The sequence below is a fragment of the Argiope bruennichi genome, chromosome 3 (genome assembly GCF_947563725.1).
Source record: "Argiope bruennichi chromosome 3, qqArgBrue1.1, whole genome shotgun sequence".
In the NCBI taxonomy this organism is placed as follows: Eukaryota; Metazoa; Arthropoda; class Arachnida; order Araneae; family Araneidae; genus Argiope; species Argiope bruennichi.
Genome location: NC_079153.1, coordinates 50,312,704 through 50,339,534, shown reverse-complemented (window position 1 = coordinate 50,339,534; position 26,831 = coordinate 50,312,704). Strand labels below are relative to the sequence as shown.

At 31.8% G+C, this 26,831-nt stretch overlaps 1 protein-coding gene across 2 annotated transcripts in view; it reads right to left on the bottom strand.

Moving 5' to 3' along the window:
- The window catches only part of LOC129963188 (tyrosine-protein kinase transmembrane receptor Ror2-like), a 235,871-nt gene that overhangs the window by 167,041 nt on the left and 41,999 nt on the right, over nucleotides 1-26,831 (bottom strand). The window contains exon 1 of one of the 2 annotated variants that reach the window (XM_056077351.1): nucleotides 17,697-17,716. The exons of the other annotated variant lie outside the window; for it this stretch is intronic. The gene's annotated coding sequence lies outside the window, so the exon portion shown is untranslated. Of the gene's footprint in view, nucleotides 1-17,696; nucleotides 17,717-26,831 lie in introns of those variants that run through there. 2 annotated transcript variants of the gene reach the window in all.

The window sequence follows — 26,831 nt, the reverse complement described above, 5'->3', positions numbered from 1 at the left end:
AATTGAACATTTTAATATATATATTTTTAACATATATATACAGAGAGAAATTAAGAAATTTAGCAGCTGGAAAGATTTAAAATATCCGACTAGGTTCGGATTTTTTATGCAACATTACATGTTTTATGAAATAAGGATAAATTTATGAATAATGAATAAAAGTGAAATTATTTAAATATATGTGTAGCTTTTGAAGAAAAAGCATATTTTAAGGTGAATTTTAGCTTTTCTTTATAAAAACTAGGACTGTTCTAGAGAAAAATATTGTATCAGTTTTTCATTTTTCTTTGTAACAATACATGTGCAACATATTTTAGAGTGCAACTAACTATTATCTAAAAATTATATTCAAAAAAATTGTGTATAATATATAAAATTATTTATGGAATTTTGGAATTTATTTTCAACAATATTTACATTCAAAAATCAGAAAACCACTTCCAGAACATCCAACATCAAATCCATAGTTCATCACATCCTGCATAACATAACTAGTGATTGAAATTTATAATCATTACTAATTATAAATTTCAATATCTTGATTATTTATTGAGATATTAAGATAGTAATACAGTAGAATTATAAACTACACTTACGTAATTTATAATTAACATATTAACAGCGGATTCAGAATAATTAGCTATGCACGCGAAATGGTGAAATAGGTCCAGTTGATGAAGCTGTGGGCTGCCAGTTTTTATCTCGCGATACCTTTCGAAAATGGAAAGTGAAGGGCGGGGGGATCAAACAATTCTTGATTATCTAGGAGATCCTGAGCTTTCATATGAAATAAAAATTGAGGAAATCGTTTCTGCTGTCGGGGTTGGTTCTTTGGTTTTTCTAACACTGGCGGGAACTGTGGTTGAGTCTTAAGGGCCATCATCGGTCACGGTACAACACTTTTCGTGGGAAGTATGCCCCGTCATTGATAGTAGGTAGGCAATCCTCATCATTTTTGTATCCACCAGGGTGGCAAGAACCAACCACCATACCGAAAGCTTTTGATCCTCATTTTTGATATCCTCCCCCAAGCGGGATAAACCTTAAAGCAAAACAGTGACTATTTTTTTTAAGACTTTTCTGGGGGAGGATTTGAATTTTCTGCTAGAAAGTAACATTTAAGATCCAAATATATTTCTAGAATGATTCAATGATCTACGATCAGAGAACTCCTCCATTTTAATATAACTGAATAAATAACTGCATGCAAGTTAAAAATTTACTTCCTGAACAACTTTAGTTCCTTAATCAAAAACGGATCCATAAGTGGAAGGGAGAGAGAAAAATGTTGCTGAACATTCCTTTTCAAGGACAGAGATTCTCAAGATCGCATCCTTTTCATGATCGCAGCCGCTGAAAGATCCATTCCGTCGTCTGTCGGATTCATTATGCATCGCGTACACACACATGAATTATGGAAGATGTCATAACCATTCTTCAAGTAGACTAACGACAGCGCAAAACAAACGATGAAAGGCAGCAGCACGAAGAAGTTCCTACATGATTATTTCTCGTTTCCTGCAGGAAAAAAAAAAACCGGGAGAAAAAATTACAGAAACGGAAAGTACCTTCTCTCATGCCAAGTTTCATTCAGTTGTGGGGAACCTGCGAGTGTTGAGGAAGTGGTTTCTTCCCCAAGTTTTTTTCTGCCAGAGCTCTTCGCTGATGGATTTTTTTTTTTTTTCTATGCCCCTCCTGTTCAGAAATTCGGCAAACTGACGATCGATTCGTCAATAGCAATAACGTTTTTGGTTCTAGGTTCCCACTCTCGGCTTATTTTATTCACTTCACTGGTATCAGAAATGAGAATTCTTTTGTGTGTGTGTGCGCGCGCATGAAAGAAAGCGTGAATTTTCAGAAAAGTTAGGGTGAAAGTGTCGACTGATTCATAAATAACTTCAAATCTCACAACGTCATATTTTTATACATACCTTATCCAGTACCAGCGAATTTTGAATTGCAAAAAAATAATAATACAAAAAAGTGTAACTGCAATGCTAGACATTATTTTCTCTTGTACGAAATATAGAAAAGTATTATAATCTTCAAAAAAAAAAAAAAAAAATCAGTCATGAAATTATAGTGAATCTCCATGACTTTGGGCTAAAAGCCTGAAAAAATTCTATGGAATTATGTCAGTCAGTGAAAACAATTAAATAATGGAATGATCTTGAGGGATGAAATTTGGTGTGCAGTTTTTTACAAGAAAGCTTATTGGTCTTTACCAAAGTTTGAACAAAATGTGCAAAATGGCAGTCAGCCAGTCTGTTTGCGTAAATAAGACAACTAAACATTTTTATGGGCTTGAAGGTGAGCACTCACGTTTTATAGTCGGACGTGAATATCTGTATAAGTTTTGCAGAAAATCCATCAATTACCTGCCTATCGGTCTATGTATATACATAGACCGATATATGTAAACATGTATACATAGGCCGATATATGTATACGTATATACATAGACAGATTTATACATATGCCGATATATGTATACGTGTATACATAGACAGATGTATACGTATGCCGATATATGCATACGTGAATACATACAGATGTATACGTATGCCGATATATGCATACGTGTATACATAGACAGATGTATACGTATGCCGATATATGCATACGTGAATACATACAGATGTATACGTATGCCGATATATGCATACGTGTATACATAGACAGATGTATACGTATGCCGATACATATATACGTGTATACATAGACAGATGTATGCGTATGCCGATATATGCATACGTGAATACATACAGATGTATACGTATGCCGATATATGCATACGTGAATACATACAGATGTATACGTATGCCGATATATGCATACGTGTATACATAGACAGATGGATACGTATGCCGATACATATATACGTGTATACACATGCCGATACATATATACGTGTATACATAGACAGATGTATGCATATGCCGATATATGTATACGTGCATATGCCGATCGATGTGTATGTGAACATGATAAACTAGTCAAAAAAATTCAGTATACGCTTCGGTACAGCAAAATGATAATTCTATATTAATTTATAAATCTAATCCATCAATTAATGAGTGGTGATACAAAACGCATATTCGATTCTAATCACTAAACAAAACGATCAATAATAGAAAAAAAAAAGTGTACATTTTAGAACAAAATGAGGTCTATGAAGTGACATTCCTGGAAATTATAGATTAGAATCTAGAATTAATCTTTTCCACTTTTAATGGTCATTTATCAGCTCAAATGGAATAATTACCTTGAAACATATATTTTTCTCTATTAACATTCCACTAAGTGTTAACGAACAAATACCATCATAGACATCGATTTTTTTTTTTTTTTTTTTTTTTTTAATCACGAATGGAATGAGGTTTGTACTCAAATAGCAGAAAACCGATTTTGTATTTTTGTCACTTTTACTCAGAATGACTAAACCAAAATTTGACAGAAAACTACAACAGTAGCCACAAAATCAATACCAAATTTATCTAAATCATTACAAGCTTCTTTTATTGCGTCAAACCTTGTTGGATTTATTTTAAAATGTGGTAAATATTTATACTTTTATATATTTATATTCAATTCTATCCATCTAGCTCTTTATGTTTTGAAGTCGTCGAGCTCATTTATATTTGGACAGTAAAGTAGATTTCCTGTAAGTGGATTTCGTTCAATATTTGATAAAAATCTACAAATTTGTTTAGAACATAGAGCAAATTTCATCTGTCTAGCTCAAAGCATATTTGAGTTGTGTTCCCAGACAGATGGACATAATCCTGAAGTATGTTTTTCGGACTTGAGGAGATCTGAAACATGAAGATACGTCAAACACACATGCGAATTTTTCAGTGAATATAATAATTTCGCTTTTTATATTGCGTATACGAGAATTTAAAAACCAATAGTAAATTTTGTGGTCTTGTGTAGAAATCTTATCCGATCATTTTTAGCAATAATTTAATATTGCACAGTTGCAACGATTTGGATATTCTAATCTGTCCTTGAAAATGTTCATTCATCATTCGAAACGATTATATAACTCCATAAATGGGATATTTCTTTTCCAAAAATTTCCAGAATAAGGGAGATGCATATTTGGTTGCCTCTCCCTGTTCTCCTTAGGGAGAACAATGTTTGATCGCATATTAAATTCAACATCTGTATATGGAAGTATACCAAAAGAGTCAAGGAAAAAGGATTCTGCATCTTTATTATTCTTTTATGGGGAATTTAAATATTTATCGATCAGAAGAAAATTCAAAATATTAGACTACTTCAATTAATAATCATCTGAAAACATCTATTTAAAAATGAGCCATTATTGTATGTACTGAATAAAAAAAAATAATTTTAAAAAAAGGAAACAGAAAGCAATTTAACATTATGATTTTTCATTGAACCATTATACTGCTTTTTAAAAATTTCTCATATTGATATTATTACGGTATTTATAAAAACAGGTAGAATGCATTCACTGAAACCGACGACCGTTTGGCAGTTTAGCTGACATACCCTCCCCCCCCCTCCTCCAGAAAAAACGTGAAAAGAAAACTAAAATAAAAAGGAAAAAAAGAGAAAGAAAAAATGATCAGCTTTCCGAATAAAAGGGCCTTCTTTCTAAAATTATTACCTAAATTCTTTTATTTTTTTTATTGTTTTTTCCCACCACAGCCGCAGCACCATTTAAACCCAGCACTCAGAATTAATTTATTTTGCGAAAATATCATACATCAAAATAATCATCATTCACTTTAATTTTGAAATGCGTTTCGTGACGTGTTGAAACAATAATGAAGACGCAGAAACAAAATGGATTTTTCTTAGCGAGTCTAAATTTAAAAAGGGGAAATGAATGAATAAAAAAATTAATAAATCACTTAATGGATTCTAAATTTAGCTCAAGCAACTGACATTTACAATTTTAACTAAAACATCCGACTGGCTATACATCTATGTGATTTAAGTGCGAAAAACACATCAGGAATTGGCTTTGATGGAGTTTAAACAAATATTGATTTGCCTTTAAACCACAAATCGTATACGTGGTAACGCAAAATTGTTAAAAATACTCCAAAAAGAAACAGTCCCTAAAGGCACACAGAAAACTGAAAGGGTTACTATTTCATACCTCGGTACTTTTTATAGCTATCTCCGATTTTTATGGCACTAAAGAATAGAATATATCAGCTGCAAAAGGATAGTTCTGGCTAAAGGATGAACATAAACAGCTACTGTCTTTTGCCATATCCAAGGCCATAAAGATTTAGCTTCTTTTAGAATCTTCAATAATAGAAAGAAAAAAAATAGGGAATATAATTTTTTTGTCGAGGTATAAAAATCATGAAGCGATCACAAATATGCTTCACGTAAACTATGATACTCGCTCCTTCGAGAACCCGCCCCCCTAATACGTCATAAAACTCAAGCATAAACTTGCCTCTTAAAAATGGTACGTGCCTCTTGAAAAAAGGCAGAAATTTCAGTCAGTAAAAATGAATTTTATTACTTATTTTGGCATCAACAGAATTTTCCGTAAGCAAATGCGGAATACTAAATTTTCTTCGATATTATAACTTGGGTTTTATGGACCGTCAAACGTCTCAGAATTCGAGATATAAAAGCACGATGAAACACAGAAGTCAGTTAAACAAAATCCGATATAGGTTTAGGGATGCGATAGGTTTCATTTAGCAGAAGAAAGAAAGCAACGAGTTAAGAACAAAATATTCAGAAAAGTCTTTTAGCTTTTATCTTCTGTCATAAATAAGTAGTCAATAACTGAAATTGGATTTACGATAGGATTTATTAAGCTTATTATATTTTTGATAACAGAAAAACATTGCCCTCAGCTGCTTTAAACATTTAATAGCTCCTTCTTATAACGAATAATAAAGCATCAAGTTCTGGTAATTAAAATTTCTCATTATCCCGATCCTTAAAAACAAAACAACATATCGTTAATACTGGTGTATCCAAAGCAGCATAACAGCAGTGAACAAATAGAGCCATCGATTTATGTTGGGTTCCAACTACTTCGCCGTTAACTCGCTATGCGACTTTTAACCTCTCGACTGTTTTCGGCTTGGATTGCAGACCTTTTATAATTTCTGGAGCAGAGCAGATAAAGTTCTTGAACAATCAAGCATATCTCAGCTCCTATTGGCTCTATTATCAAAATTCTTGAAAATTCTAATATTGCCGCCAATTAGTCGCCAAAGTCCCAAATTCGTTGCCAAATAATCAAATGGTCGCCAAGCCTCGGGGGTCACTGATTCTGCATAGAACAGCAACCAATAGAGTTAATCGTAAAACGGTCTTCTCTAAGATGGAATTAACTGTGCTGGGAAGCAACATTACAGATTCGTAAGAAAATTGTCTTTAAAAACACAAAATCAAAACTTCTTTTTTGTTTTTGTTTTTATTTAAATAAATTTTCAATTGTCTAAATTTACCATAACTGATATCCTTCAAATTAACTATAAAGTGTCGGTCCTCTTTTGGAATTTAAGGTTAATTACATTAACTGATAATTAAGTTCTGAAAATATTAAAAATATTGCAAAATCGTCAATAAATAATTGTTCGAAAATATCTCACCTGTGGCATATTAAAACGCAAGAAAAGAATCGATACCAACATTTCATTATGCAACACAGAAGAAAGTCGAGGTGAATAAAAGTGAATAAAACCACGTGATCGAATCAGGGTAATCTGGAATATCTTCTCTCGGTAATTTCTGCCGAGATAAATCTCAAGATGCTTTTATGAAATCCGTTTCATCATACTAACGTTTATTGAATAAACAAATATGGCATTGTGTTTATCAAACAGTAGAGCCTATTATGATTCAATGCAGGCCGACTCCGAACGAAATCCCTCCTTCTGATGCACCTATCCTCTGGGGGGTTGGTCAGCCGAAATCTGGAACAATGAGCAAACGTGAGACGCCTCGAAACGGGAAAATTATTCATTTTGGTGGAAAATTCATCCTATGCCTCTCCATCCCAATCTAAAGTACTTCAATTACCACTGCCGAAAAGCGAGTGTTTATGCCACAGCACGAGCACACAGGAGCTATTTCCCAAACACAATTCGGAATGGTGCTGTATATATAACCATTCCAAATTGCTTCCCTAGAATATGCAAACAATATTTTGGTGAGTAAAAGGGACAATGCGAGGATATAAATAAAACAAAAAGTAAAATCCAAACATAGTTGTATCTTCAGTTTTCAAGTATGCCCAAATTAACTTGTTTTTAAATAGTCTTTCCACATTATTAAAACCTTTTTCCAGTTTCACATTCGTAAAAATGGAATTTTGAAATCAATTTTTCATTCACTGCCTCAGGTATAGAGTTTTGAAATGTTATAAACCTATGTATTATTCTAGGTTAAATTAATTGGCACTTATGAAAGAATCAATTCCACCAAATGTAGCACCAAAATCATCATTGTTTTTTGTACATCCTGTTTGCTTGTTTATTTGTTTTCGCCAACGAATCCACCGTTAAAGTTGCAAAAAATTTTTAAGAATGTCATTTTTACGAATCATAAAATATTAAAAATTAGTTAAATTTAATACATAAAGGCTTCTACATATTCCATTTCAAAAACTTTGCTTTTATAGTATTTATAAACTGCGAGTATCTGCATGAATGATGTGCGCAGACGTAGTTGCTGAGCAATCCCCAGCTATAATAAAGATTCATAATCAGAAAACTACTAATATAAACAAGCGAGTCTATCCAAAAGTCTCTAATAAGGATATTATCCCGAGAACGCCATACATAGATTGGCGTATAATAATTACGAAATATTACCCTTTAACGAGAATTTAGCATTTTTAATGAATCTATTGTGATGTGCTTGGCAAGTTACTTGGTGATAATCCCTGGCGCGGTTAATAGTACCCGAAAATCTAATTTGTGTTTCAGATGCGCTTTTCTCCATCCAATTGAAACAAAAATTTGGTACAAAATTGTACTTGCAGTTGCAAAAATCCCATACCAAATTTGATGTATTTAAATAATTCAATTTTAAATTATCTCGTTTACGTGTTTCTAAAGTTACAGATCGACAGACAATCAACCCTTCGCTATATATGGCTCAAAATTCGGAAAATGTCCAGAATATAGATGTTTATTTTGCGTACCGAATTTTATCTATCTATATCACTTCGTTTTGTAGTTATGTTAATTTATATTTGAACAGAAGGACAGACTTTCTCGAAAGGATTTTGCATACAATTTGATAGAAATCTAAAAATTCGATATAAAGATCGTATGCCAAATTTCATCTATCCAGCTCAAAGCGCTTTTGAGATATATTTGTGAAAGACAAATAGACAGATGGACATTTTCTAAAAATGTGTTTCTCGAATTCAGGAAGGTCTTCTATACTACATATACGAGAAAGTAAAAATTATTCTAAAATAAATCATTAGCATATTGATAAGTTAAATATGTTAAAATATAAAAATAAACTGACATTGTTTATAAAATTGGAAGCCTCTAAATGCACTTTACATAGGGACGCAAATTCCCTAAATAAGCTACTGGAAACAATGGTGCATCAATTAAAGTTTCGCTTAAGACAATCTGGTTCACACAAAGAGCTTGTGTTTTCTTCCGCAAGCGCTAGTTCTTAAGTTTGGAGTTACCCAATTCGTAACATAACTATTATTTATTTTCAAAGAATAGTTCTTTATCAGTATCCACAAACAACACACCGCCATTAACTACAAAATATTGTGTTACAAAAGACAAAATTAATAACCAGTGACACGACTACCAAACATAAAGTTACAAAAACAGAAAACTAAATGTATGGTGATCGTAGTTTAAGATTTCATGGGGGTGAGTTAAGTGCTGAATCCATTTTCTTGGCGAAAAGTTGGAAATAAAAAATATGAAAAAGTGATTAATCCATGTTTTCATCGCCAACGCGATATGCTAATGATACTTTTCGCCGCATTTGTTATCGATATTTATGAGAATACGGTATGGCAGTTGCCGCTTTCGATGCATTTGGCGTATTATATTAAAAGATTTCTGAAAGAAAAATGAGGGGGAAAACATTTTTTATAAGTATACATTCCGGGAAACCGCTGATCGATGGATGTAAGTGTTTCGCATGAATGTCGTTAAAAATGTGTTAAGATAAATCGATCGTTTATATATTATCGTTTCTTTAGTGATGCGAAAATAGAAATAGCATTCGAAAAGGCCTGACTTGGGTGATTTAAAATGTAGAATCCAAATTCAAAAATGTAATTCAGAAAAAAAAAAAATGCATAGAAAAAGTATATTTTAATTCCAGTTCATCAAATAAATTAGAGAATATATTATTTTATAATTATAATAACATGCGAGTCTGATGTTTTTATTATAATGAGATTTTCCTCTATAAAGAATGCAGAGTGAAATAGTGTTTTTCTTAATTTTTCTTGAAAATGAGAAGTGATGGAGGACGACCATCTTTTTTAAACGTCTATTTTAAACGCCCTTTGGAAGGTCGTAAATCTGCCAACTAATCCATTGTAGGACCACCCTTGTCTGTGAACGTTGATCGGGAGCTTCCGGCAAATTGTCGGTAAAATGAACAGACATCAAAGAACCAAGGAAAATCACAAAAGAGGTGAAAAGGGGCAAAATACGCCTGTCTCTAGGCGCGAACGGGCCGTCGTAAGACGGCATAAGATGTATTTAAGAATCATGATCTTCCTTGTGAAATAAAAATCTTCGGAAATCGGTCTAGTGTTTATGATTGCGGATATCACGGTTTTCCTCAAAAAGAATATACCATGAAGTAGGTTATCAAAGTGAAAAGGAGGACAAACTACCATTTATGACATATTTAGACGTCATGAGTTTTAATATGACTATCAGACCATTAAATCGCATTGATGCATTAGATTAACCAAAATGTTTCTTCGGCTTTCTTTATTATTTTAAATATATAGAATAAACAGATTTAATAACCAGCAATTTAACATATAAAAATGATTCTTTCTTACAATCATGAAAATACAAGTAATAAAATACATTTAATGCATACAAAATGCATGGAGGGAGATAAAAGCATATTATTCTAAGGTTGGACATTTTCATTCTATTTGCAATAAATAAAACATACTAAAAAAATTAAAATATTAGACAAAATTTTAAAATTTATTCTCGTGCATTCGGTCCGAATTAAGTAGAATTTTATTTTCTATTTAATAAATTAGTTAAAGCTTTCATTTTTAAAAAAAAATCAACAAATACTTCTTTCATTAAAGGTAAATATGTAGATTTTTTAAAAAAAAGTCACCCACGCTAATAGCACCATTAGATGACATTTTAAAAGTTATTAGGAAATGCATTTACAAAATGTATCGAGAGAGCAATTAAGAAAAGCTGTTCGTTCGAAGGCCTATTAATGTTCTTTGAATTTTGATTCTTACGGTGTTCATCTATCGTTTGAAAAGAAACAATTTAAAGAGAAAGGAGAAAATGATTCAAATATAGTAAATCATCACTGTAAGTATCGCACTTATACGTCGTTTCAATCACAGTTTGATCAAATAAGTCATTAGTAATCATTGCAATAATACTCTTCGAATTCGTAATATTGCTTCCTTGCGCCGTCAGTTTTCTAATTTAAAATATTACATAACAGATGCTGAAGAATCGAGCCGATGTTGACCTTGGCGGCAAACTCGGGATCATATGGTGGTAAAACGGAAATTCGTAAAGCTATAAGAATATTGGCGATGTGTGGATTAAGAGACAAGATACGGTATCCTTCTAAAATATTCGACGTTCTGTCATAGGAGCTATAAAAGGCCAAGCACACAGACGAGAGGCAATCAGTAGTTGTTAGTAAACGAGTCAAAACTTGAGTCAGCTTTGAACTCAAAAAAGTAGTTAAGCGAAGTCACTCTCTTTGGCTTGCTAATTCCTTTAAGTTCTCTCTAAGTGCTGCCAGGATTGTTTATTAGCGATTTGGTGCTTGTGGGCTGTTGTTTATTGCAAATGCTGTTTTGTGTACGAAAGTACACAAAAAGTACAGTAATCGTCATAAAATTCGAATTCGAAATTCTGACGAATCGCCACGTTTTAGACTTTCCTGAGTTCAAGAAATACTTTCTTTGGGAAATGTTCGTCTGTCTGTCTGTGATAAAGATAACTCAAAACCACTTGGAGCTAGATGAAAAAAAAATTTGGTATTCAGTCGTTAGACCAAAACTGCAGATTTCTACCAAATTTTGGATAAAATTTGTTCAGGGGAAGTCCATCTGTCTGGCTGTTCGAATATAAATTAACACAATAATAAGAAAACGAAACGAGCTAAATAGGTAAAATTTGGTACAAAGATTTAACATCTATGGTGTAGACACCTGTCAAAATTTGAATCAAATCTAACAACTGGTTGACTGTCTGTCGGTCTGTATTTTCAGAAATAAACGTGATAGATTCAGTAAAAATGCTAAATTCATGTTAAAAATAAGTATTTCGTAACTATAGTACGCCAATGTCATGTAAGACGTTCTCTGGCATACCAAGTTTATTAGAATCTATACGAGAAAGTTTTGAGGGAACCACACCCAATGATTGTCTTTGTTGTTAAATGAAAACAATACAATCCGTTTCATGTAATACCTTGGCATGGTTGTTCAGAATATAGTAAATGTATTAGCGCCATGACAAATAAAAGCACGAGTTTTCTCTGTCAAGTAATATAATATCCAAGTTCTTCCAGCAAAAGCTAAATATAATACAAAATTAAACTTACATGGCCTGTTTCAGCATGAATTGATTCAACCAACCTTAATTATACGGACAATTTAATCCAAATCAAATAATAATTTCTATTCATTTTCTTTTGATTTATTTTTAAATTATGATTTGATGGAGCAAATTCCTATCCCGTTGGAGCAATTCATCAGAGCACAAAAAGATTCAAGAAGTTATTTTATAAAATAATGGCTATAAGAAAAGTTTGAAAGCACTGAAAAGGAAATTAAAGGAGAATTTGAAATCATTCCTCTCCTAAAAAGGACAGCAGAGAAATGGTCGAAATAATGCGCCCATCTCAAATAAGTAACGATGTGTAGTCGAGAGTAGAATCTGGCACGCCACCAGAACCAAACTGAAAATATATGCTTAACTGCAGCATAATATTCCAATACAATCCAATTTCATAAAACTCCAATCCTACAGAGAGCGAAAAAAATAAGAAATCAAACATATTTTCTTCAAAAAAGATTTTTAAAAAAATCTCGTTCTCCCACCCCTAATTAAGATGCTACGCTAGTCAAGTCAGTTGAATTTATGGATCGGAATTTCCCTCCAAATAATTTTCATATCCACCCTCCACTGTTGACCTAAGAAGGATGGGGGTGTGCAAGAAGCATGTAACAAAAAGCAGAAAGAAAGGAAAGAAAAAAAAAAATCAAGAAATCTTAACAGATGGGGTGGAGGAGGACGAAAAAAAACACACTCATAGAAGCGTATTTATTAAAGATTCCTTCTCGCTACACAACTCGATGATAGATGAGAAGGGAGTAAATCAACTCAATTAAATTTCACCATCAATAACGTGCTGAATATTCTTGAAAAGCTAAGTTTCCTGTTCCATCCATAATTCTAAGTCTTTTTGGCTTAAATCGAAGGGACGCCTTTTCGCCAAGATCGATGACGCAGCGTAAGTAGCAGGGAAATTTATGGTCAGCATCTCTGTCTATAGCGTTGCTTTTTTTAATGCTTTTTTTCCCCCTTCCTGCCAGCCAGCCCTCTGGGAGGATTAGCTTTTTGACACTAATTGGAAGTAATAAAAGCAATATTTCGGAGGACATTTTCGAATTAATAATGGTTAAGTTTCTCTGACAGTTCGAGTTGTTGTGGAGTCTCATTAAAGTATTGCGCGATGCATCATTAATATTATGAAACAGCTTTCACATATGGAAAAATTGCGGCGCAAGATACATAAATACAAAGCGAAATATTTTTTTTTTTTTTTCCCTGCTATTCTAACGTTTAAGAGGCGTAGGAGATCTCAGCATAAATTAGGATTTTTTAAGGTTTTTCTCGATTGGTAATCCTTTTCTAGATATAAATTTATCTCAGCCTTATTTTCATGCAAAATCTATTTAGACGTATACGTAGTATAGAGAAAATATAGAAATCGTCAAATATTCGAACTCGAGATTTTGACGAATCCCTACTTTTTAGACCACTCCGAGGTCGAAAAACACATTTTTGAAAAATGTCCGCCTGTCTGTATCTATGGATAAAACTAACACAAAACCGCTTTGAGCTAGATGGTTGAAATTTGGTATACGGTCTTTATACCAAATTTTCAGATTTCTATCAAATTTCGAATCGTCTATTCGAGTATAAATTTAAAATGATAACTACAAAACGAAGAGTGCTAGATAGATCAGATTTGGTAGACAGATATAGTACAAACAGCAGTCAAATTTTGAGGCAAATTCAATAAAGGATGCGACATTGACTGTCACACATTCTGTACTTTCAGAAACATGTAAACGCGAAAACTCGAAAACTTGAATAAATGAAATTTGTTGCAAGATTTTGTGACAATAAGTGCAGTTTTGTACCAAATTATTGTATCAATCAATTAGTAAAAACGCGTCTAAAGCACAAATTCGATTTTAGTATATTTTTGACCGCATATATAAACTCTCGCCAAGGATCACAAAATAGTTTCAGTAAAAAGGCTAAATTCACGTCAAAAGTTAATATTTCGTTACTATTGCACGCCACTCCCATGCAAGGCATTCTCTAGCATGACATATGTGTTACAATGTATGCGAAAGAGTCTTGGGGAAACCATATTCGTTGGTTTCAAATATATTAAATTATTTAAATTTGAAAAGTATGACACCAGCTTACGAGACAATATTCAAATATTTAAGTGTTGAAATCTGCCATTTACTTCCTTTTTAACAATAATAATGTCCGTAGAGAACGCTGATATATATATATATATACTAGCATGTAATATTTATATCGAATATGAATATTCGATATAAATATTAAAATTACCAACATATGTTAAATAATTACATCTGTCGTATTTCCACAGTAAAATACGCCCAGCATCTTTCTCAAACTAATCTAATCGTCCCGTGTCGTGACGTTAGCTCTTTCATCTGAACAATGTTTTGACAGAAACGGCGTCTTAGCATTTAGACGAACTCATTCCAGAACTATTTTCGACGAATTTCGGGAACTAATTTCTGCAACTTCCATATTTATAGAATGGGGAAATATATTCCGTGGAGACATAACACACCAGTGTCAGGCGACTTGCACACTTTACAGAAGGAGACAGCCGCAGAATCGCAAATGAAGTCGGAATAGATCCCGCAAGCTATTCATCGCGAATTCTCTAAAGATTTTCAAATTTTAGAGAGGTAAAACTTTTCCCTTTACCCAAAACTTTTCCGTTTTCCAACTCTGGCAGCCGCCTCTTCATAAAATGAGAAACTATTATTAACGTTCCCAGGAAAGGTCAGTAAACTGATTTGAGGGAAGGATAATGCTATGGTTGCGAAGTTTTCTCATTTGCGTTAGTAGATGTTTCTTGAGAAGGAAACATTTTGGCGAAATACATGTCAGTACGTAAGTTTGGCTTTCGCAATTTTAATGGAACTCAATAACATTTCCCTATTGCAAAATTTTCGGCGAAACATACGATTTTCAAACACCCGTTACCATGCAACTGATACTCAACTTTCTCGTACACGAAGATGCAAAGAAAAAAATATTATAATCGTTAAAAATGTTGGCATAGGGATTCCTCAAAATAGCCAATGAATACCTTCCAGCAATGGTTATAAAAATCTTCAGCAGCACTTTTTGAAGATATATTACATTTAACGTAGTATCAACAAATTAATGAAAATAAGATATTTCCAAAAGAATTTTACAACAAATATTTTCAAATCTTATTCAAAATTAATTAACAGACATTATTATCGATTGAATACATATGTGAAATATTCTTTTAAAAAAATCACACAGCACCATTTTCTTGATCAAACAATTTATTTGCTAGACATTTACAATTAATTTGCATTAAATAGCAATCGCTTTTGCTTTTTTTAAGTATCATTGCTCAGTTTAGCATCATTAGAAACTCCCATATATTGTTTGCAAAACCCTCTGTTCTTTTTCGCATGCGCTAGGATGGGTTTAATTCGATATAACAAGGGTGAGAGGAAAGACGAAAGGAGGAGATATTTACATTTAACAATAAAGTAAAGTCCAGAAATGCGCACAGCCTTCTGCGCTTCATCCCTCAGTGAGATAGAATCGTCGAAAAGTGGTAGTCTCATGATGATACTGAAACAAACAGTACATTTTTGTTATGAGGAGCAACTCCAATGTTTTTGTATTCATGCTGGATCAAGATTACATATTTTTATATATAATTACGCTAAAAATTATTTCACAACCAGCATTGCTTTAAACAGTCATTCTACAAGTAGATAATTTTTCTTGTAATTTCAAGTATATAAATCAGCATTTTTTTCCCCTAGTTTTTCACTGAATATCCATAATTCAGTAATTTTCACCTACTTTCCGTAGCTGTAGAAGGGTATGTCAATGTACTTGAATCTAATAAAGCTCTTGCTAATATATGCTTGGCTGTCCTAATCTACGTGAACACGATTAGCTCAAAAGCGCAAAAAGTCGGAAAAACAATGATTTATCGTTTCATCACTGGAATTGAATATCCCATCCTTTTGTGGATTGTATCCGTCAAAAGGGTGACTGGCTAGCGATTCATTTCATGCTTTTAGTTGTTGATAATTGGATGATTCTATTAGCATCAAATTTCTGAATCCACTCCAAAACGCATTTAGCATCTTTTTTACAATCACAACGCCACGTCACACTCAAGATCGTAAAACAAACTTTTCCTGATCAATTTAGAATGGATGTTGTCAAAATTGGAGAAGTTTGAATATTTTTTAGCAATGAATAAGAACAAGAATATTTAAAATTATTCGAAATAAATTTTGCTTTCCGATTGCTTTTACAATATACGAAGCATGTAAAATTCAACAGCAAAACTGTTGTTGAATAGTATTTCAGATCATATTAATTCCTTTGATAAAATGCCGTATTTATAGATAAGTGAACATAGAAACAATTAGGTAACAAAGAGAAAAAAAATCTAAAGGGAAAGTGAGGAAATCTAAATAAGGATGGTGGTAATGTTATTCTTAGCCAGATTAATAATGAAATCATAGAATAATAATTAAGGGTATCAAATTTTCAGCCAAATCCCAACTCCGGCCTGTCCGTTTATTCATTGGTGCGCATGCAAATAAATTATTTAGAAAACAAATTAAATGAGTGCGGTTTTTCCATAAATATTGTACATCTTAATATGTCAACGAAAATAAATGCTGTCCCAAATTAGGAATATTTTCATTCCTTTCTTTGCATGACGAAGTTAAAACAGAAATCGCGCCAGATTGAGAAAATAATCGAGAACAAAAACACTTTCTTTGATTTTTAGAATGATTGCTCTAAGAAAAACGACAAAAGGAATACGGTTTTTTTTTTTATTCATACATTTCGAAATGGTTCAGATAGATTACATAACAAAGCGATGGTTATATCGTCAAAATAAGACAATGGGTCACGAACTTTTCAACATGCATTGTTTTACAACTAAAAAAGGTTGATAATTGAATGGATATGGATTGAATTACTTGATAATAGCACAGTTAGATGGCGTGCTCGTTATACTCATCAAATAATGAACAACCACATATTGCCAAACGCCTTAATATAGCATCCTCTTTCCAAATGTAAAATTAAACTAGTGCAGAATATTTGAAGTGTGCCAATAAGTTTGAATAGAATACTTTTTGAATAATTTACCCGAAGGTACCAGTTCGAATCATTTAGTGAAATGAAAAGACTATGCAGGTAATGTGAGCAAAACGGCTCAATTCTTGTTATAATACAAAAATGTCTTTCTTGTATTATAAGACCCAAACTATATTCAAACTGGAGCCAAATGGATGTGGCGGGGAGCCGTAGTTAAGACAGTATAGAAAAATAGTATCAAAGGAAATGACATTCGGTAAGACGGTATCAAAGAAAACGACAGACCATAAGATCTAACTGTAGTACCAAATATTAGATAGCAAAATAATGACAAATCTCAAATATTACATAAAATGCACTTTATTAGAAGATTTATTATTTGAATTATTGAGAAGAAGAAACTAAATATTTGCTGTAAATTCAAATTATTCCAAATTGCATATTTTTACAATCAATCACCTTTATTTATTTATTTTCTCAAAAATTTCCATTAGGATATTTTTGAATTAACTGTTAAATTCATTTTTGAAACTGTTTCATAAAGGGAAAGAAAAGGGAATAGAAAGGTAAAAAAATGAATTAAAAGGGACATAGAAGAAAGATGAAGGGAAGTAAAAAGAACAATAAATTCTTTAAACAGCGATTTCTTTTTGCAACCAATATCCTCACAAAAGATAAATGAAGTCGCAAGGGAAAAAAAAAAGAAATGAGAATTTCAAAATACAGCAATAACTCACTTTTACCACGAAACTAAATCGGTCTCTAATAATAAATAAAATCCACAAGTAGGCGAATACCAATCAGATTTTCGAGAAACACTAAAACACCAACCTTGAAAAACTAAGAATAACAGTCAACGGAATGAAGAGATCTGACGAAGACCACAACCCTTTGACTGCACAATCTGAGAAATGGAGCGGAGAAGTGTTTTTATTTACGAGAATCCAACACCACAGTAGCGCTGCGACGATCGTCCATCAAGCGGTTGACGTCACATCCAGGTCCCAAGGGTCGAAGCACGAGATCGACATCCCCCCTTCCCAATGTCGTACTCAGAAGTGCCTATTAATAGATGGCGAAACGTAAGCATTTCAGATAATCAGCTTGGAGAGAGCATCATCTGTAGCCCCAGTGGCAAGAGCAGTGTTGTCAAACTTCAAACGTCGACAAGTACGAGCTCGGATGATATAAGGTCTTCGGGGAATATAAGACTGAGTGGGATATTTGTGAAAAGATTTGTCTTTTGGGAGGCTCTGTCACTGAGAAGAGGTAGGAGTTAATGCGATTACATGTTTCAAATGTCAACCCATTCTTATGGAGAATGGGCTGCTGAATTGTCGGTATCTGAGTTTAAGTGGTTCTTTGATCCACAGCGAATTTGATGTGCCCATGGACTACTAAATAAATCCAACTCATCGAAAATGATAAAATTGATTGGCAGTCAAAACCTCTGCTCAAGACTTGAATTCTTGCTTAATATCGTTCGTAACACGAAAGTATAAAATACATATATATATATATATTAATGAAAAAGATTATTCCTTTCTTGAATTAGACATATTCAGATTCCAAAATCTCCGCGCTTTTGCGCAAGCGTCTGGGTGTGTTTATATAGTCAAAATAGGGGTGGAAGGAAATATAAGAGAAGATGTTCACATTTAATAATAAGGCGAGTTCGAATTACACGCGGACTTTGGAGTCGTGAAATCTGCGGATAGCTCGTAGTATAGTTGAAAAAAAGATATTAATTCATAATAAAATATTTTAAAGCAATTTTTATTGACTACAAGGGGCCTAAACATTAAACTATGATAAATGTATAAAAGTTTTCTGTTCTTAAAATTAGGTAAATCACTTTTACAAAATAATAATAATTCTTAATATTATTTTTTACAAACATTTTTAAACATTAACAAACAAATTTATTCAACCATTTTTTTATTTGTTATTGAAGTTTTCGATAATATTTTGAGATTAACATAAGTAAATAATCTCCATCAGATTTAATGATATTACATAGACAATCTTTCTGCCACTCCTGGATGCATTTTTGAGACCGCAATAGAAATCAATACGCAATTTTCAGTTAAAATAGTGTGATCAAAAACGGCACAACATTCACATGCACGCGATGGGGAAAAAAAATGAACAAAAAAATATCTAACTGGGCAGAAATCAAGGTAAAAGAATTTCCGGAAATGCGCTCTTTCTTCCGTACCTCATCCTTTAGCTAAGAAGAATCGTCAAAACAGGGAGTCCCGGGATACTGAAAACGAACAGTACCTCTTAAAACTTTTATAACAGCTCATTTCACAGCACAGCATGTTGCACAAAATAAATAAGTCATTAAATATAAACCGTGAAAAGATATACAATTTATACAAATGCTTTTTAATTATAAATACTGTAGAACCAAAGAACGTAATGAAACGGATTAAGAACCAACTTCGTCAATAATACATGGCATGTTATCTGAATACTTTATAATTAGCAAAATTTGTATTTTTCACGAGTTTATTAATCTGGCAATTAGTCTAATAAGACATTTTTAATCGGACAGCCTACAGTCTTTCTCACCCCTGTAGCCTAAGGCAATCCGTCATCGCGAAAAATTTACAGTATGACATACCCGGTGTTTCAAATTTAGGTAGCACTTTCAAATTATAAATATATGGAAAAGCAATCAATAGTTCAACAAATCCAGTTGCCAAAATTATGGGAAAAAACTGCATCAAGAGCAATGTTCCTCCAACAAAAATCGTTTTTTTTTTTTTTCCTCTCCCCTATAAATTAACTGTACCGAAAACTCTTAACCGTCCAAGAAAATGCAATAAATTTGATATTCAATGTTTTTCTTACATCAATAAATGTGCTTATTTCCGTAATTCAATTTACATTAAAATATTACATTGTTTTCTTTCTTATTTGCATCCCAGCATACCACAAAGCATATTACATAGAAAGATGATATCGTTTCTCTTCTTTAATAATCAAATCATTTCACAAATATCTAGCAGATCAAATTTTAAGAAAAACAGTAAAATGATAAAAATAATATCTTTATTTCAGCATACTAACTAGCACTGGGTGAAGAAATCTGTCAATATAAGCACATTGTGTAATTAGGGGGAGTAATCTATTATTAGGAAAAAAATTCCCTTTTCTGTTATCAGTATAAAACACATTATGAAAGACAATTGGTACGATTTGGTCGTCGCCAAAGGGAGGACTTAGAATCTTACTTTAGAATCTCAATTCCGTTTCATGATGAAAATAATACATTTAAATCAGTATAATCGAATGACTTGATGTTTTCGCCATGTAAAAATTAACAGAAAAGGTTACAGCCTCAAAAATGCCGTCGTATTCGCAATAACAAAATAATTTATATAAATCAGCTTTAAAAAAATCAATGGTCTAAAAAAAATTAATACACTGCCAAATTCATATATACTTTATTAAATTCTACCGAGAATCGAAGCAAAAACCTCACCACAATACATTCCTTTTATAAAATGTTACACTTGACATTTCTTCGCATTTAAAGTTCTAAACGTTACAACTAGAAAAATATAATCTACAAAATCTTTTAAAAGCCGCTCGTGTCTATTTTCGTAAAATTTCACATTGGTAGTTTCATATTCAAAAACTACTTTAATCCAAATATTTATTTTGCTCTGCAAATCAAAAACCTATGTCAAAAAAGCTTTTAAGGATGAATTTTTTCTCCCGTCCCACGTCAAACCATACTCTGTCGCTTATTCAATTGTAAGCTTTTGAAATCATTCGCTATGGAAAATACTCTCTGGAAAGAAATCCCCCATGTTGTGTTCTTTGCCCAAATGTAAATAAAGCATCAATGCAAAAGCATGAATGGAATAAATAAAACCACAGCTGTACCACGAGTTCTCCTCCATTATTGCTCACTTTTTTTAAGTGTATTTGTTTAGTCTGCTTCTCGGAACTGTTCCACGTATTATTGTTCTACATATTATTTACCGTAAATGGATGTCTTAAAAACATAAGATGTTTTTGAAGTGCTTTTACTTTCTTTATTCCTTTAGGTTACATTTACAGAACAGTTATTTAATTTGCGGAATGTTCTTTTATTTTCAGAATTCTTTCTACGTGACGGGAATGTGTTCCAGAGTTGCTCTTTTATGTCATGGTTTTAAGCCGCTCGGAAAAATAATTCGGCAAAACTTTAATCTTTTATGTTTACGGAAACTTGCGCTTTAAACGGTTTAGCTGTCCATTTTTCTTCCCGTGCCTGCCTTAGCCGCGGAGCTTATTTAACATTTATTTCTTTTAAAGAAAGTAATTAAAAATCGCGTTTTCGTGTTCGCCTTCTTGATTTATGTTCCGTGAGAAGTGCGTTTCCTCGCTATTAAAAAGGAATCTCGTTTGAGAAATGTTTTTGCGATGGTGTGCTTCATCTTTTACTTTTCAGATATATTTTTATTTGTGAGAATTTAATCATTGCAAATGGATAATGCATGCACGAATTATTTATTTTCCATCCGCCAATTTTGTCTTTTGCACTTCATTTTTCAGGATTGTTGAGAGGTAAAATTATTTATTTTTATCCTCGCTTAAGGTTCGGAGGCAAATTTATAAAAAAATGATACATAAAAATTTGTTATTGTACCAAATAGCTAAAACAGCCTTGAAAGGTCATCATTAGTAGAATGAGTATATTTTATTTCTACTAATAATTAAAAAATATTCTATTAATAATTAAAAAAATATATACTTATTGTCTTTACTTTTTGAAAAAATCTGCTTATTTAATGAAAAATTTTCGATTTTTGAACGATTTTTCAAAGTTGGAATGACTGTTTTCTTTTTTGCTATACCCGTTTTTAGCTTTTTTCGGATTATCCGCGGCGGCCGAGCCACCCAATTCCGCGGATAATCGGGAGTGTACTGTATATATTTGTCAAAATTTGTCTATTTTTTTAACTTAAAGCGTCTGTGTAATATGTCTAAATGAAGCTATCTTAAAATCTGCATTCGATCACACCCTCAAAGGTTTTAAATGCATGCATACTAAATTTCAAGAAAGAATTTTGCGATATCATGTTTTCAATGAAATGTGAAATATTCATTCTTTAGAAAATGCATTTGGATACTCTACTAGTAAATTAATTCATCCAAATGCGCTGGAAAAGAAATATAGTTTTCACTCTTTTTTACCAGAAATGCCAAAAATCAGCAAACTACGGCTGAGTTGGTAGAGAGTGAATATAAGCATATCAAATATTATTTTAGAAGAATTTTTCGGTAAAAATTAAATAAATCCCTCATTTTCGGTTAAAAACACCACTGTTTCCGATTTCATTTTTATTTGTTGTGTATTATTGAAACTACTATATCCATAGTTCAGTCTCACATATATTTAATAACAAAGTCTATTTTAAAATCTACGAAATTTGGACTTCATTTTCAGATTATAAAAGAAATTTCAAATTTTTCTGGAAAAAGCATCTTTACAACCTAGTCGGATACCGTAATTAGTTTATCTTAAAAATGTATAATTTAATACGACTCGACAGAAAATATTATTCGACTCCAAGAACTATATAACTATTATAATAAATTCGCCAACAAAAACATATAAAAGATAGTGAAAACAATTTAAAAAATTCCACCAGGCAAGCTGGAAGGCAAAGGCATATCCCTTTACTTCCAAGTTACAAATCTGACAACATTAATTGTTGATGTCAGAAACAATCAATATTAGGGCTTGAAAATCACTTTTCAGCCCCTAATTTTTAAAATATTGCACTTATCGAAAAACTTTAAATACAAAAGTTACTCACCTTAATGAGGCGCTAATTTGACTAATTGGACTTATTTTTATATCTTCAATATTAAGAAAGTTATAGCGAAATTAAAAGGTCAACCTCCACCATTTTCACCCCCTTTGACTCATTTACGAACTCATTCAAGATTTACACATTTTTAATAACATTTTTACATTTCAAATAACATATTCCAGGTCAGTTAAAATTACTCTATTCACAAGATAACATGGGCAAACCGTTATACGCATACATATATAACCCTTTGAACGAAGGGTGGTTTTGGGTTCTAGGTACCATGATCGGTAAGAACTGAAATCTTGTCATGAGAACCATTGCAATAGGTAGTCTTCCTATAGGAATCTACCCAAAAAAAATGGATTCAGTTTCTATATTACATATTCACATTTTCTTCAATCAATTAATGTAAATGCACACATATTAAATTCAATTTATACGCATTATTAAAAGAAATCATTTTCTAAGTAATTCAATTCAAACTTTTGAGATGCGAGGGTTCTGACTTTTCCACACTTCTCAGGGTCTTTTTAATTGTCCAATATGAAACAACAGCAACACGTGAAAACTCGCGCGACTAAAATAAATGCCTGCTCAGTTAGACTTCTGTCAAGTTACCTTTCAAACAAGTATATAAGTTCCGAATGTATTCCTACAATTGCTTTCTCCGATTTCCGCTTTACTGTAATGTGCGTATCGGTGCATTTTTGGCTTAACTCAGAATTAAAAACTTTTTTAATTCTGCCTAATAATTTCTACATCTATTAATAAAATGCACGTATATGAGATCGTGCGTGCGCGTAAAATTTTATAGCCCAGAATATTCAATATAAAGCTAAAGAATTTAGCACATATGTACTAAGAAGATGGAAATGTTCACTTCGTAGAGATTTCTTTTTCATTTTAATTAATACTAAAGCCACATTTTGGTATTTTCCCGTGATATCTTTAGAAAATATTCTAGCACTAAAATCATTTTAAAGTTATCTTAAATCTTAGCTTTTATTAAAGAAAAAAAAATCTTCAATTATCCTTTTTTTTTTTTTTTTTGCCTATATTTAATTTATTTTTGGCAAAGAGACAGGTCGTAAATTCGGATATTTGAGGGGACAAGTTATGTCGTTAAGTGACTACAAAATCTAACAGGTTGAAAAAAAATGTCTTAACTATCTGTATGCGGAACGATTACGATATTACTATACGTTTTTAGAAATGCGATACATAGATACGATATTATTATACGATTTTAGAAGTACGATACATAGATACGATATTATTATACGATTTTAGAAGTACGATAGATAGATACGGTATTATTATACGATTTTAGAAGTGCGATAGATAGATACGATGTTATCATACGATTTTAGAAGTGCGATAGATAGATACGATGTTATTATACGATTTTAGAAGTAAAAAGATGGTAATTCATGGTATTAAAAATTTTAATATAACTGAGATGGTAATTCAGGAGATTGTAAAGAATAAATAGATCTGCCCTATTCTTACATAATATTTTATTAAAACATCTGAGAAACATTTGAAATTAAATGTTTACAGTCTTTGCTTAAAGAGGAAAACGAACAGATCTTTGCGTCAAAGAAAGATGCATAAAAAATACACAAAAGGTAGCGGCATTAGAGGAAAGTAGAAGACTTCTTCCAAACTCTTTTATAATAAATACCTCAACCTATCCGATGAAAGTTGAAGATTTCCTTTTATTTGACACAGAGTTGAATTTCCTCAATACTTAAGCATCGTTCTATTGTCTCAAATCAAATTATCACTTTGTAGATGCACGTATAAGGAAAGCGGAAGGTAAATGATACACTAATTTTGAATGAAAATAAAATATTTTCCTTATTTTAAGATATTCGTTTTCGTTAAGTTAGACAAACAACTCAAAACTACTGAGGACATTAAATTTTCAAACTTCAGAGTTATATTTTTAAATTAAATGTGTGATATTTTTTCTTAATTATTGCTTACGTTAAAAAAAATTAAATCTATGAACCATTTGCTTTTTTTTTAACTTGAAAATTTTAATGCTGGTTTTATAATATTAAAACAAATTCTAAAGCAAGAACGCTCAGCATAAGAAATATAAAGCAAATTAAATATTCTTATATTTTACAAAATCAAAGTTATCTTAAATAACTTTTTTTTTTAACTAAAGTAGAAAATATGGACTTGGTAGGAATCAAGACCTCTGGATTCTTGATGTTCAAAAATATTTCAAATTTGTGTTTAAATAAATGATAAATTATACCCAAGGTATGTTGTTGTTGTTGCTTATCCCCCTTGGAATGAACAACAATTCAAACCACGTCCAAGAGATCGCGGAAATAGGAGTGCAGTAGCTTCTGAGGGTTAGACTCCTGAGCACCCGAGGGCAGAAGTCTGATTTTAGCTCATAAAAAGACAACACTTACACACTCGCTTGCACGACCCCTTTTTACAGAAAGGCTCATTCCATACACCTCACAAATAAAACAAAGGGTAAAGAACAGCCATGCCCGAACCAGCACTCGAACCAGGGACGCTCAGATCACGGGGAAGATGCGCTTCCCTATGTCAGGACACCGGTTTATACACAAGGTATTTATATTTATAGTAATAAGGTATTTATAGTTCATTTAACAATTTATAGTTCATTTAACAAAGGTATTTATAGTAATATAACAATTTATAGTTCATTTAACAAAGGTATTTATAGTTCATTTAACAAAGGTATTTATAGTAATATAACAATTTATAGTTCATTTAACAAAGGTATTTATAGTTCATTTAACAAAGGTATTTATAGTTCATTTAACAATTTATAGTTCATTTAACAAAGGTATTTATAGTTCATTTAACAAAGGTATTTATAGTTCATTTAACAATTTATAGTTCATTTAACAATTTATAGTTCATTTAACAAAGGTATTTATAGTAATATAACAATTTATAGTTCATTTAACAATTTATAGTTTATTTAACAAAGGTATTTATAGTAATATAACAATATATAGTTCATTTAACAAAGGTATTTATAGTAATATAACAATATATAGTTCATTTAACAAAGGTATTTATAGTAATATAACAATATATAGTTCATTTAACAAAGGTATTTATAGTAATATAACAATATATAGTTCATTTAACAAAGGTATTTATAGTAATATAACAATATATAGTTCATTTAACAAAGGTATTTATAGTAATATAACAATATATAGTTCATTTAACAAAGGTATTTATAGTAATATAACAATTTATAATTCATTTAACAAAGGTATTTATAGTAATATAACAATTTATAGTTCATTTAACAAAGGTATTTATAGTAATATAACAATTCATAGTTAATTTAACAAGGTATTTATAGTAACAAATTTATTAACAAAGTAAAGGGTTGAAACTAAAGGTTCAACACCGAGTCTAGTAGCCACCCGAAAGCAAAATTTCAATAAAAAAAAAGCTGCAAAAGTTCTATAGATGGTGCTTTTAGCAGTGGAGAATTAACGTAGTTTTGAAGTAACGTAATGCTGCTTTGGAGATAAGCCTTGTAATTTAGCTAGGTGGTCAACTGAAGAGTACGACACAAGTGGATGACTAGTAAACTTCACAGCACCTGTGAGAATATTTGATTCCTGGTATCAAATTTAATGTGCACTTAACCCTCACGGAGAAACCTGGATGAGATAGAGTCTTAAACGTAGTAGCATAGATACCATTTCAAAAATGAGAATTTATCGCCAAATTAAAACGACCTTGCTTACGAGGTCTAAAACATATGCAGAAAATTGAGAGACAACCTGAATTGTACTTAATCATTTGAATGCTTTAATATCCGAATTAGATCGTTCCTTCAAATAATCAGAGAAAGCATTAAGCCAAGAATTTGACATGGTGTGTATGATTTAATTGTATTTTTGGATAATTTATTAATGGTGGCAGATAATATGGATACTCAGCTGTTAAGATTAAGAGGTTTTTTTTAAAAAAAATTGGTTTCATATATACGGAAGGTAACATTTTTCTTTAAAATAAACAAACTATTTATTTACAAAGAGCTCGACTTTACAATCCAAAAAATAATGATTAAATATTTGCTCTTTAATCCCTTTTGAAGAGGACACTATTAACATAGAGGACA